Consider the following 12,139-nt stretch of genomic DNA (forward strand, 5'->3'; position numbering starts at 1 on the left):
AGTAAAATTTGCTGATGATAATTAAAAAACAGTTGCAGTAGTCTGGTGACAGGCAACTTCTAGAAATTCAAGATGGATTCAGAAGACGTGGAATAAGGGATAACATTTTTAATGCCAGATGGATCTTAGCTGAAATCAAAGAATACCAAAAAGATGTTTATCTGTGTTTTATTCACTATAAAAATGCATTTGACTGTGCAGATCATAACAAATTATGGATAACATTGCAAAGAATGGGAATTCCAGAACACTTACTTGTGCTCATGTGGAACCTGTCATAGATGAAGAAGCTGTCATTTGAACAGCCTGGTTTAAAATCAGGAAGAGTATGTGTAAGGGTTCTATCATTTCATGATACTTATTCAATCTGTATGCTGACCAAATAATCCAAGAAGGTGGACTGTATAAAGAGGAACTTGGCATCAGGATAGGAGGAAGACTCATTAACAACTTGGGATATATGGATAAAACATCTTTGCTTGCTGAAAGTGAAGAGGATTTGAAGTACTTACTGATAAAGATCAAAGACTACAGCCTGCAGTATGGATTACACTTCAACATGAATAAAATGAAAATCCTCATAAATGGACCAATAAACAACATCACAATAAATGGAGAAAAGAAAGAAGTTGTCAGGGATTTCATTTTATTTGGATCCACAATCAATATCCAAGGAAGCAGCAGTAAAGAAATCAGGTGTTGTATTGCACTGTGCAAATCTTCTGCAAAAGACCTCTTTAAAGTGTGCCTAACCCAAGCTATGGTATTTTCAATTGCTTCACATGCATGAGAAAGCTGGACAATAAATAAGGAAGACCGAAGAATTGCTGCCTTTGAATTATGGTGTTGGCGAAGAATACTTAAAATACCATGGACTGCCAGATGAATGAACAAATCTGTACTGGAAGAAGCGCAGTCAGAATTCTCCTTGGAAGTGAGAATGGCCAGATTTTGTCTCACCTACTTGTATCATTTTGTCAGAAGGGACCATTCCCTGGAGAAGGATATAATGCTTGGTAAAGTTGAGGCTCAATGAAAAAAGAGGAAGGCCCTTAGCACCATGGCTGCAATGATGGGCTCAAGTATAACAAGGGTTGTGAGAATGGCACACAACTTGGCAGTGTTTCATTCTGTTGTACATAAGGTTGCTATGAATTGGAGCTGACTTGATGGCATCTAACAACAACAACAAAGGAGGTGATCATGATTAAATCAATTTGGCCTATGCAATGAGATCTCAATAAAGGATCAGGATGGAGAAGCTCCATGGGCTTGTTGGTAGGTAAACGACTTCAGTGCCTGTGGGAAGTTAGTGGGCCTTTTGGGACATGGAAGTTACATATTTGGAACTTTCTGAGACTGCACTCTATATGTGTCTTTGTTTATATCTTTTTATCCTATAATAAAGCTGTGATAATAAATATATCACTTTCTGTGAGTTCTTTGAATGCTTTCATCAAAATATCAAGCCCAAAGGAGTAGTAGAAGCCAGCAGATCAGAAATCCAGAGGTGGCTGAAACTTTTGAGCTTACACCTGACATCCTGAGGAGATAGCACCCTTGAATTTGTGGCCAGCAAGTCAAATGTGACAGAGCCCAAGGAAGGCCCCCCAGGCTTGTAAGGCTGGCATTCTGAACAGGTGCTGACAAAATTCTGAATCTGTAGCCAGTAAGTCAGAAGTGAGGGTGACAAACTTGAAGGGGACATCTGGTCCCAGGCCTTTAGACTTGGCAGTCTATGGTACTGTCCTTTAACCTCTATGTGGTTAGGGTCAGAGGAAGAAGTTCTATATGAGCAGTTGGTGTCAGGACTGAAAAAAGTTAAATATGGATATTTGATATTTGATTTTATTATTCCTCTCAAATGTTTAGTGATTTCCACTGCCATAGCACATCCAACACTCTTCTTTTCCTCTAAGTTCTATTACATTTGAGAAATCAGCAATTTTGATATCTCAAATTAGCAGCATATTTTGACTACATTTTTTGTTGACAAACCCCATTATTCTTAAGCTTCGGTGAGTCCTGGAATCTGGCAACTATGATGGGAAATTCCATGTAGAATGGCATAGTCCCTATATTCCAGGGACTCACTCATCTCCAATGAAAAAGAGAGCCTCAATGCAACACAAAAAGTGTTAGATAAAGTGTAAATATTGTGGAGACATAGAGAAGAGAGCAATTAACTCTCTACAGGAGGTTTAGGGGGAAGTGGTGGGGATGTTATAGCAAGAGTATAAATCTTCCTAGAGTCAAGGACATGCATCAAGGCCCACAAAAGAAACTTTAATAGATCACATGGGAAAAGGAACTACCTTTTCATCAGATTCACTTTCTGTATCTCTTTTGGTGGCTTTGGTTTAAGGTCTTGAGTTAGGTTGAAGGATAAGTTGTCCATAGGATTCTGCTTCAGGAACATAAGGAAGGCTTCTCTCAATCAAAACAATCTCTGATTCAGGTAATGAATTCCTCTGAATCAAATCTGTTAAAATATTTCCTGGAATATTTCTTTGAATTAAATAGCTTAAAATGCAAATGTCTCATTCAAGGGCATTTTGCTACACTGGCTACTGTGTGTATATGTTGACTCTGGAGTCATACTGCCTGGCTCAGCCACTAACTAGCTGGGGACTTTGGGAAAGTTGGTTAACCTCTCTCTGCCTCAGTTCTTCATCTGTAAAATGCAGATAAAACATTATGTGTTACATCGGTTGGATGAAGATTAAAGGTGTTATACAACGAAAGGAGAGTAACAGCACAATATTTTTTTTTTGTCATTATTTACACAGTTTTAAGTTATTGAATTTATTCTTTGAGCAGAGGGAAAAAAGGAAGAGTAAGCTTATTTCATACCATTGTCTAAGGCCAGCCCCAGGAAAAATGCTTTTGTTCCATAAAAGATGGTAATTAATTATGAAGACAACAATTATGACAGTTACTTAAAAATTCTTACTACTCTTATCATATATTTAATCAAAATGGAAAATATTTTGTCACATAATTAATCATTAGTTTTGTGAAAAGTGACTCATAGCATCTCTCTATTAAATGAAAACTAATATAGCCAGCCCCCAGATTACAAACAAGTTTTGTTCCTATATTTGTCTTTAAGTCAAATATGTACATAAGTCAGTTAGGTACAGTTCATATCTAACATCAGTTAGTCAAAAATTTGTCTTAGTAGATGGTCCACCTTTCTATGCATAAGAAACTCTTCCAGATATACTAAAATCTTTACTATAATATAGTAAAATAATAACAATGTTTTGATGCACATCACAAAGTAGCCCCTCTGTTTGTTATTATGAACCATTGTATGCACAATGAATTTTTAATATAATAACCATGGGTTGTACATAAGTTAGACATTTGTTAGCCAGGGATGGCCTGTAAATGATAAATCCTTAAGTCACTATTTTTATTGCAATTCCCATATTTCTAAATGTTTTTATCTTTGTGTTCCTCCAGCATGTGTGTATCATCAGTGAATTATATTGTGTCAGAAGAACCTCACTAATATACTAGTTGAACCACACATACTCTTGTGTGGAACAAAGAACACACAGAGTGGGCCCTCTAGAAGCTTCCAGTTACTACATTGCCTTTGGCCATATGGATCTAGTACAAGTTTCTGGGCCTTCCACACAGAATGTTTCAATATTTCAATCTCATTGTAGATTTTTTTTTTCAATCTAAACCATTTCCAGACAAACAGTCTTATCTGAACAAATGTTCTCTCTTCTGAATAGGCCATGTATAGCTGAACAGAGGAACTCTGGTGGTGTACTGGGTAAGGCATTTGGCTGCTAACCAGAAGGTTAGCAGTTCAAAGACACCAGCTGCTCCATGGGAGGAAGATTAGGCAATCTACTTCCATAAAGATGTATAGCTTGGAAACGCAATGGTCACTATGAGTCGGAATTGATTGAATGGCAGGTGGGTTTGGTTTTAGTGGGTATAACTGAACAAATTTCTGAAGCAATTGTCTCTTGAAGTGGCATGTCATTTTTGTGGTCCACTGTAGTTAAATAGAATTCTCACCTACTATGACCAGAACCTCAGTTATTGACTTGACAAACCTTGGTTTGCCACAAAAATAATTCAATTCAAACTGAAAGGGCTAATAAGGTTACTGAGGGTTTAAGGTATCTGAGTTGATTCCCAAGCAATTGAGCAGTTCTGTAAAGCAATTCAGAGAGAGAGACAGAGAGAGAGAGATGTTTACTGATATAATAAAAATAACAGTTAGTAATTATTATCAGGGTAATTATAGAAATATGTAACAAATTAGCTATGTTATTAAAATAAGACTAGTTTAAAGAGACTTAATAGAAAATGTCTTTCAAGGTCAATATTTTCTCTTTCGTTAGCAATTCTTCACTCACTCAATTGTTTACTATAGTTTTGGAGATTTCCATTTGGGAAATGACTCATATCCCTTTTTTACCCATAACAGTAACAATTTTACAATTATACCTTGGCCAAAAATAAAATAATATTACTCAACTATACTCTTTATCCGTTCATTTAATCTCTCACTTTGAAAATCTTGATACAGTGTTCTATGTGTCAGACCTAAATTCAGCACTGGAATTACAGAAATCAAGATAGAGGTGTTCTCTTCTCTATGAATTGGTGGTCTGTCTTTGTGTCAATTCCAACTCATAGCAAACCTGTAGGACAGAGTAGAACTGCCTCATAGGGTTTCCAAGGCTATAAATCTATATGGAAGCAGACTTCCCCGTCTTTCTCCCACAGAGCGGCTGGTGAGTTTGAATCTTCGGCCTTTCTTTTAGCAGCCAAATGCCTTAACGATGGCACTACCAATGCTCCTTAATAAGATTATTAAAAGGATATATTTCCAAAACCAGTTCCACTCAAAGGGCAGTATGTTACAACTGAGAATATTCAGAAACATTTTCCTCCAAAATTAAAATTGATTTCATAACTGTAATCCTGGGAACTGACCTAGTTAGGAACACCCAAATATTATATCCTCCCAGGGTGATAATTTTGAACTAATGAGTGTAAAATCTACAATTTTTGCTCAAACAAGTACCATTTCTTTATAGGTGCACTTCATATTTATACATCCATTATCTCCTCTGGGGGGGAAAAAAAACTTGCATAACTTTAAAGCCCATTTAATCTTTACACAGCCTCAAGGTATAAAGCTAGTAAGTCTCAGTTCCTCTATTTATGTGATAGAACAAGTTAAGGAACTTGTTCCAAAGGATAAACAAGTTGGTAATGAAATAAAAGAAACAACCTGAATGTGCTCCTGAAAAATATGTCTGATTCATACAGAAGAGGCTCCAGCTATTCATGAATGACATTCTGTTCCAGTTCTTTGAAGATTCAGAGTCCACTAAATTAACACATATTCCTACAATTAAGGTATGTGTGTAAAGCAGCTAAATCCAATACAACTAAATCAATTTACTATGTGACAGCTTAGATATGTAATCTGTCAGCTTTATTGTTTCAAAAGTTTGGCATCTAAGACCATTTTGTATTGAAAATTAATGTTGCTTAAGACATGTAGTTAAGTACCAGCAGCAGTAGACTAGAATAATTGCTAAAACTTCAGGGAAGAATTCAAATTAAACTTTGAAAGTAAGATATTCTATCACTTAGAACTTCCATCAAACTAGTTGCGAATATAAATATGCTTATGAATTATGAGGCATGAGGATGAGGGAGGAATCTTATTAAAATGCAGATTCTTATTCAGCAGTTTTGCCCATTGTTGAGCTATTGACTCTGAGTTCCTAGCGTTCTTTCTACCCTGTGTACTGATGCTAAAGCTCTGCATTTACATTTCTGCTTGGCTGACTTGCTTTATTTTAGGCTTCACCAATAGGGCATGAGGTGAAGATTGCAAGGATGCTGAACGAAGAAGGGACTTGCTCCTTCTACTTGTTTCCTTTGGGCCCCTTTTCTGTTTCATGCTCCTGTGACTGTCACTCTAATAAAATATTTTCATACTAGCAGCAGCAGGTCCTTCCTGCAGTAGAAGCTGAATCTGCACTGTGTTTTTTCATATTTGTACAATCAGCCCTATTGCATCCTCCACCCCAGTCCATCTAGGAAACCAGCACTAGTCAAGAAGCATTTCCTCTCATAGATATGAATTTTCAATTCAAGGGGTTCTTTCTCTGAAGTGAAATGTCAGCTCAGCTGTCTCTTCTCAGGAGTCTATTTCATTTACTACCATTTCTAATTCTTAGAAAGTTTTTCCTTACAGAAATCAAAATATATCTCTTGATACTCTTTGGTAATAACAAAAACAAACTCATTGTTGTTGAGTGGGCTCCAACTCAAAGGGACCCCTCCTTGGGTTTCCAAAACCTTATCACTATGGAAGTAGATTGCCCAACCTTCCTTCGGAGGAGGGCTGATGGGTTTGAATGATCAGCCCTGTGGTTAGCAGTCAAATGTCTTAAGCACTATGACACCAGAGTTTTGGTAATAGAGCAACTCAGAACCATCAATATTTGAAGACAGCTGCAAAATCTATGAAGGCTTCTTTTCTTATAGTCACTCATGACTAGAACCATGCACCAAAATACTTGATTTTTGAATCCTTCTTCACCTTGTGAAACAAATTTGTCAATCAGTTGTCTAAAGTATAAAATTATGTCCAGACTGAATAGAATATTGAAACAAATCTATGTTCTTTTATACATAGAGTTGAACATGAAATTTCTATTCTCCTCCTGAGATATATTTCTATAATGCTAACCTCCCTTGCGTCTTAATTTAGTCTGTCTTGCAAAAGGTATATTTTGGAATTAAGGATAAGGTTATATTTTGATTTATTTTGATTTAAGTCTAGATGCCTGTAGGTAAATTGGATTTATTTTGTAGAAACTTAGTCTTTACATGCAGTTTAGATTCCTAACCTAAGACATCATTTTACATGCATTCCATGTCTGCAATAGAATTATTCAGAATTAGGAACGTGGAAACTTGGATTAAATCCAGGCTTGTCTGAAGTTACAAAAGTGAAAATTTTAATAAGAAGCTTTGGGAGAAGAATTGCTAAGCAGGTTTTTCTAGTTAGTTAAAGTCTTAGAGGTAGAAGGTGACAGAAATCTTTTTGAATTATACATCTATATGAATGACAGTCATAGGCACTAGCATAAAAATGCCCCAAAATCATTGACCATAAATTTAAAATCTTAATCTAGAGATTTGAGTAAAGTTATCATACCCAAACAATACTCTTTCTTGGATTATTATAAATAATAATAAAAGTGACCTACCAGACTTTGCTTATTCTACTTACTGTATATTTCAAAGATGTCATGATTGTCTATTATTAGATTTTTATTTAGCAACACTCAAGTATCTCTGTTTTTTAATTACATGAAATGGGAAAACCATAAAAAATTCTTATACCTGTCAATCACTATATTTCACCCAGACCTTCTTCATGAGTTACCTCAGTGGTCACCATTATGCCTCAGGTGTGATATTTTGATTTGAATATATTTCAATTTAGAAGTTATAACTCTCTCCTTTGTAAATTGGATAACTCCAATGGATTTGTAAAACCAGTAATATGTTTTGCTTCTTTTATATTTGTTCCATCTTGCCAGGGCATTTTTCTCATTACAGAGGTTTGAAAAGCCTTAATGTATTATAATAATCTCATTTGTACTGCTGTCACATCTTCAAGTGCTTAGCAAAAGGAGTTAGGATTCAGACACAATCTAAGTTATACCAGAAAACAATACTACTAGTGGCAAAACCTAGCAACCAGAAATGGGTCATTTTTAAATTCACATGAGTTGTTATTGCTGCAAAAAGCATTTCAAGAATTTTGAGTAAAAACTGATGATAAAACTGAGGGAGACTGAAGTCATACATCTGTCTAAGTAAGGATAATCCTATCTGTTTTCAAAGCTTTTAGAGGAAATATGGAATGTTAGCTGTTGCATTTTGATACCTGGGTACTGAAAATGAAAACAAAAAACTAAGAAAAGTATGTGTAAGTATGCTTTCGGATGCTGAAAAGAAAGATGTTGCTTTAAATTCACTCTCAAAGTAGAGGCCTCAATCTGGTGATCCACTGACCAGACTTGGCTCACAGGCACCTTTGTCTTTGGTCTTCAAAGAGATTCAAATAATCTGAGTTACTTGCAAACATCAAAACATTAGCATGCTTCAAATATAAATATTGAGCTTCCCTTCAAAAACAGAAAGATCTGGCAACATAGAACTCTCATTCCTATATGTAACCATCTCTGGGCATAGAATAGAAATTATATCCTTCAAGAGGGATGTGCCATTTAATTGATCACCCAATCTTCTTCCTCTTTTTCTGTTTATTTATTTATTTATAATATGTCTTACCTCCTTTTCCCTAAAGAGTGGAGAAAGGGGAAAGAGAAATTAATCCGAGAAGCTGGACTATATGAAGAAAAATGTGGTATCAGGATTGGAGGAAGAATCATTAACAACCTGAGATATGCAGACGATACAACTTTGCTTGCTGAAAGTGAGGATGACTTAAGGCACCTACTGATGAAGGTTGAAGAATACGTCTCAATATAAAGAAAACAAAAATCCTCACAACTGGACCAATGAGCAGCATCACAATAAATGGAGAGAAGATTGAGGTTGTCAAAGAATTCACGTTGTTTGGTTCTACAATCGATGCCAACGAAAGCAGCAGTCACGACATTAGACGACGTGTAGCATTGGGAAAGTCAACTGTGAAGGAACTGTATCAAGTGCTGAGGAGCAAGGATATCTCCTTGAGGACTAAGGTGCTCCTGACACAGGCCACGATATTTCCAATCGCCTGGTATGCATGTGAGAGCTGGACAATGAATAAGGAAGACCGAAGAAGAGTTGATTCTTTTGAGTTGTGGTGCTGATGGAGAATGCTGAAAGTACCATGGACTGCTAAAAGAACTAACAGATCTGTCCTGGAGGAAGTGCAGCCAGAATGCTCCTTGGAAGCAAGAATGGCCAGACTTCGTCTCACCTATTTTGGTCATGTGGTAAGAAGGGACCATTCCCTGGAGAAGGATGTCATGCGTGGTAGGGTGGAGGGTCGACGAAAGAGGGGGAGGCCTTCAACGAGATGGATTGACATGGTGGCTGCGATGATGGGCTCAAGGATAGCAGGGATTGTGGGGCTGGCGCGGGATCGGGCAGTGTTTCATTCTGCTGTGCATGGGGTCGCTATGAGTCAGAAAGGACTCAACGGCACTTAACAACAACAACAATAGATAACCTAGGAGCTCTGGTAGTATAGTGCCTAAGGCACTTGACTGCTAACCAGAAGGCTGGCTGTTCAACCCACTCCTTGGAAGGAAGGTTGGGCAATCTACTTCCGTAGTGATACCGCCTTGGAAACCCAAGGAGGGGTCGCTGTAAGTTGGGTCCGAATTGACGGCACATAACAACAACAACAACAACATAGATAACCTACGTTTCTGATCCAGATAATGAGTTTTCAGTGTGGTTCATCTCATTTAATTTGACATTACCTGTCCAGTACTATCTGGGAGTATAGAGTGAGCCAGGTGACAGCATACGTCATAGAAGAAGTTAGAAGAGTCCCAGGGATTTTGTCAAGCAAGGAAGAATACTCTGAGGGTGGTCAGGGGCTATGGCCATAAATCAGGGATATGCAACTATACTGGGGTGGTAAGGAAGAACGGGATAGGATAGAAGAAATACGAAGGATGAAAGAGTATTTAACAAGGGTATTGTAGCAGGCTCAATGACTAAGACATTTGAGAAGGAAGGAGGAAGATAAACAGAGCAGTTCAAGGATTTGGCTGCAAAAGGCAAGCATATTCTGGTAGCAAATGAAGGGATGCTTGGGTTGGGTTCCAGGTGCCCATCTGTGTGGTGATAGACTCTGCCAGCTGAACAGCTGCACTCACAGACAGAAACTAAATCTCTTTCTCTTGAGTAGACAAGAGAAGGGGAGGAGTCAGACAGGATAGAAAATAAACCATCTCAACACTGAGAGCTGCACTTTCAATTCAATACTAAATCAGTAAAATAAAGTTAATATCTTGAAGGTAATTTTAACTTTCATGAAATAATAAATATCAACCCTAGTTTCAAATTTTTTGAATAACTTAATAAAAGCAAACGAATATATTTTAGAAATAATTTATTTCAGATATTTACAAAAATGAAAATTATGACATGGATATTAAAATCTAAGCAAAATATTTGCCTATGTGGTTAAATTATAACAAAAGATAGCATTATTTATTTATTTATTATTGTGATTTGGTGGAAACTTTACAGAGAATTCATTTTCCATACAACAGTTCATATACAGTTTGTTTTATCACATTAATTGCAATATCCACTATGCAATAGTTCTTTTCCCACTTCCTCCCTGTGCTTATCTTTTCCGTGTGTGCCTCTTTCCTATGCATTCCTGCTCTCGGAGCCATTTCTCTATGCAAATACTGCCCTTCTGACCACCCAGAGTTGATCAATCTAAGGGGTGCACATACCTGGTGTGAAAATTCACCTTATGTACCTATTGTTTGGCTGGAAGCCACAGGAATTAGTTCAATTCCAGGCCAAAAGGGTGCCTAAGGGCCACAGTCTCCAGGGTTTCACCAGTTTCTGTTGGACCAGTAAGTCTAGTCTTTTTTTATGATTTTGAGTTTTCTCCCACTCTGTCCAGATCTCCTGTGTGACTCCTTTCCAATCGGTTGATGGTGGTAGCAGACATCATCTAGTTCTACTCTCAGGGTCATGTAGGCTGAGGTTCTCATGGTCCACTAGTCTCTTGGACTAATTGTTCCCATGTCTCTTTGGTTTTCTTCACTCTTGTTGCTCTGGACAAGGAGATGCAATTGTTGCATCTTGGATGGCCACTTGCAAACTTTTAAAACCTAAGTCTCTACTCATGAAAGTAGGATATAGAGTAATGTTTTTGTGTAGTATATTATGCCAACTGGCCTTGATGTCCTCAGCAGCCATGGTCCCAAGCCTAAGGGCCTAGAGACTCATTCCCTCAGCGTGTTTGGCTGTGGCTAAGAAGTTATTATCACTATTCTCCATTAGCTCTATTATATATATGGAGCTTTGTTTATTTTTAAATCAGCTTTATTGAAGTATAATTTACATTCAATACAAAATTAGGAATTTTTAAGTGTACAGTATAATTAGATTTTATATGTATGCATGGATACAGTTATGTAAGCAACACCACAACAATCATGATATAAAATATTTCCAACATTCCAAAAAAGATTTCTCCTGCCCTTCATGAAATTAATTACCTCACCCACTCTTGACCTTGGCAACCAGTAATCCCGTGTCTGTGAATACAGATTTTCTTTTCCTGAAATTTCAAATAAAATATATCATTCAGTACATGGTCTCTTGTGACTGGCCTTTTTCACTTAGGATAATACTTTTGAGATTAATTCATGTTTCAACAGTTCCTTCCTTTTTTATACCTGAATAGTCTTCCATTGTACAAAACGTACCACAATTTCTTTATCAATTCCTAAATTATGAGTATTTAGGCTTTTTCCTGTTTAGGATGATTGTAAATAAGGATTCTGTGAACATTATTATGCAAGTTTTATATGGAATTATGGTTTCATTTTGCTTAGATTTTTAAGAGTAAGATTATTAGGTCAAAGTGGGTGTTTAATTGTTTAAGTAATAGCCAAATGTTTTCCAAAGTTTTTTGTACAATTTTGCATTTCAATCAGTAATATATGAGGGCTATCATTGCTCCAAATTATTGCCAAGACAATGTACAATTATGTATATCTTTTTGTTAGTTTTACACATAAGTATTTCATTTTTTGAGTGGTTGTGTATTTGAGTGAAATTACATTTTCAATTACTCCGTCCATCTGTTCATTGCTAGTATATAGGAATAAAACTGATTTTGAAAAATGTTTTATCTTGTACCTTTTGACTTAATACCCTTGCTGAACTGACTAATTAATTCTAAGATTATTTTGGAGATTCTTTGGGATTTTCTACATATACTGCCATGCCATCTGCAAATAAGTGCAGCTTTATCATATTCTTCGATCTGTATACCTTTTATTTATTTATTTATTTATTTAGGATTTGGGTGAAGATTTACAGAGTAAATTCACTTTTCATACAGCAGTTCACATAT

Source organism: Orycteropus afer, unplaced genomic scaffold (assembly GCF_000298275.1).
Source record: "Orycteropus afer afer isolate SDZICR_OR568_19922 unplaced genomic scaffold, OryAfe1.0 scaffold00380, whole genome shotgun sequence".
Taxonomy (NCBI): Eukaryota; Metazoa; Chordata; class Mammalia; order Tubulidentata; family Orycteropodidae; genus Orycteropus; species Orycteropus afer.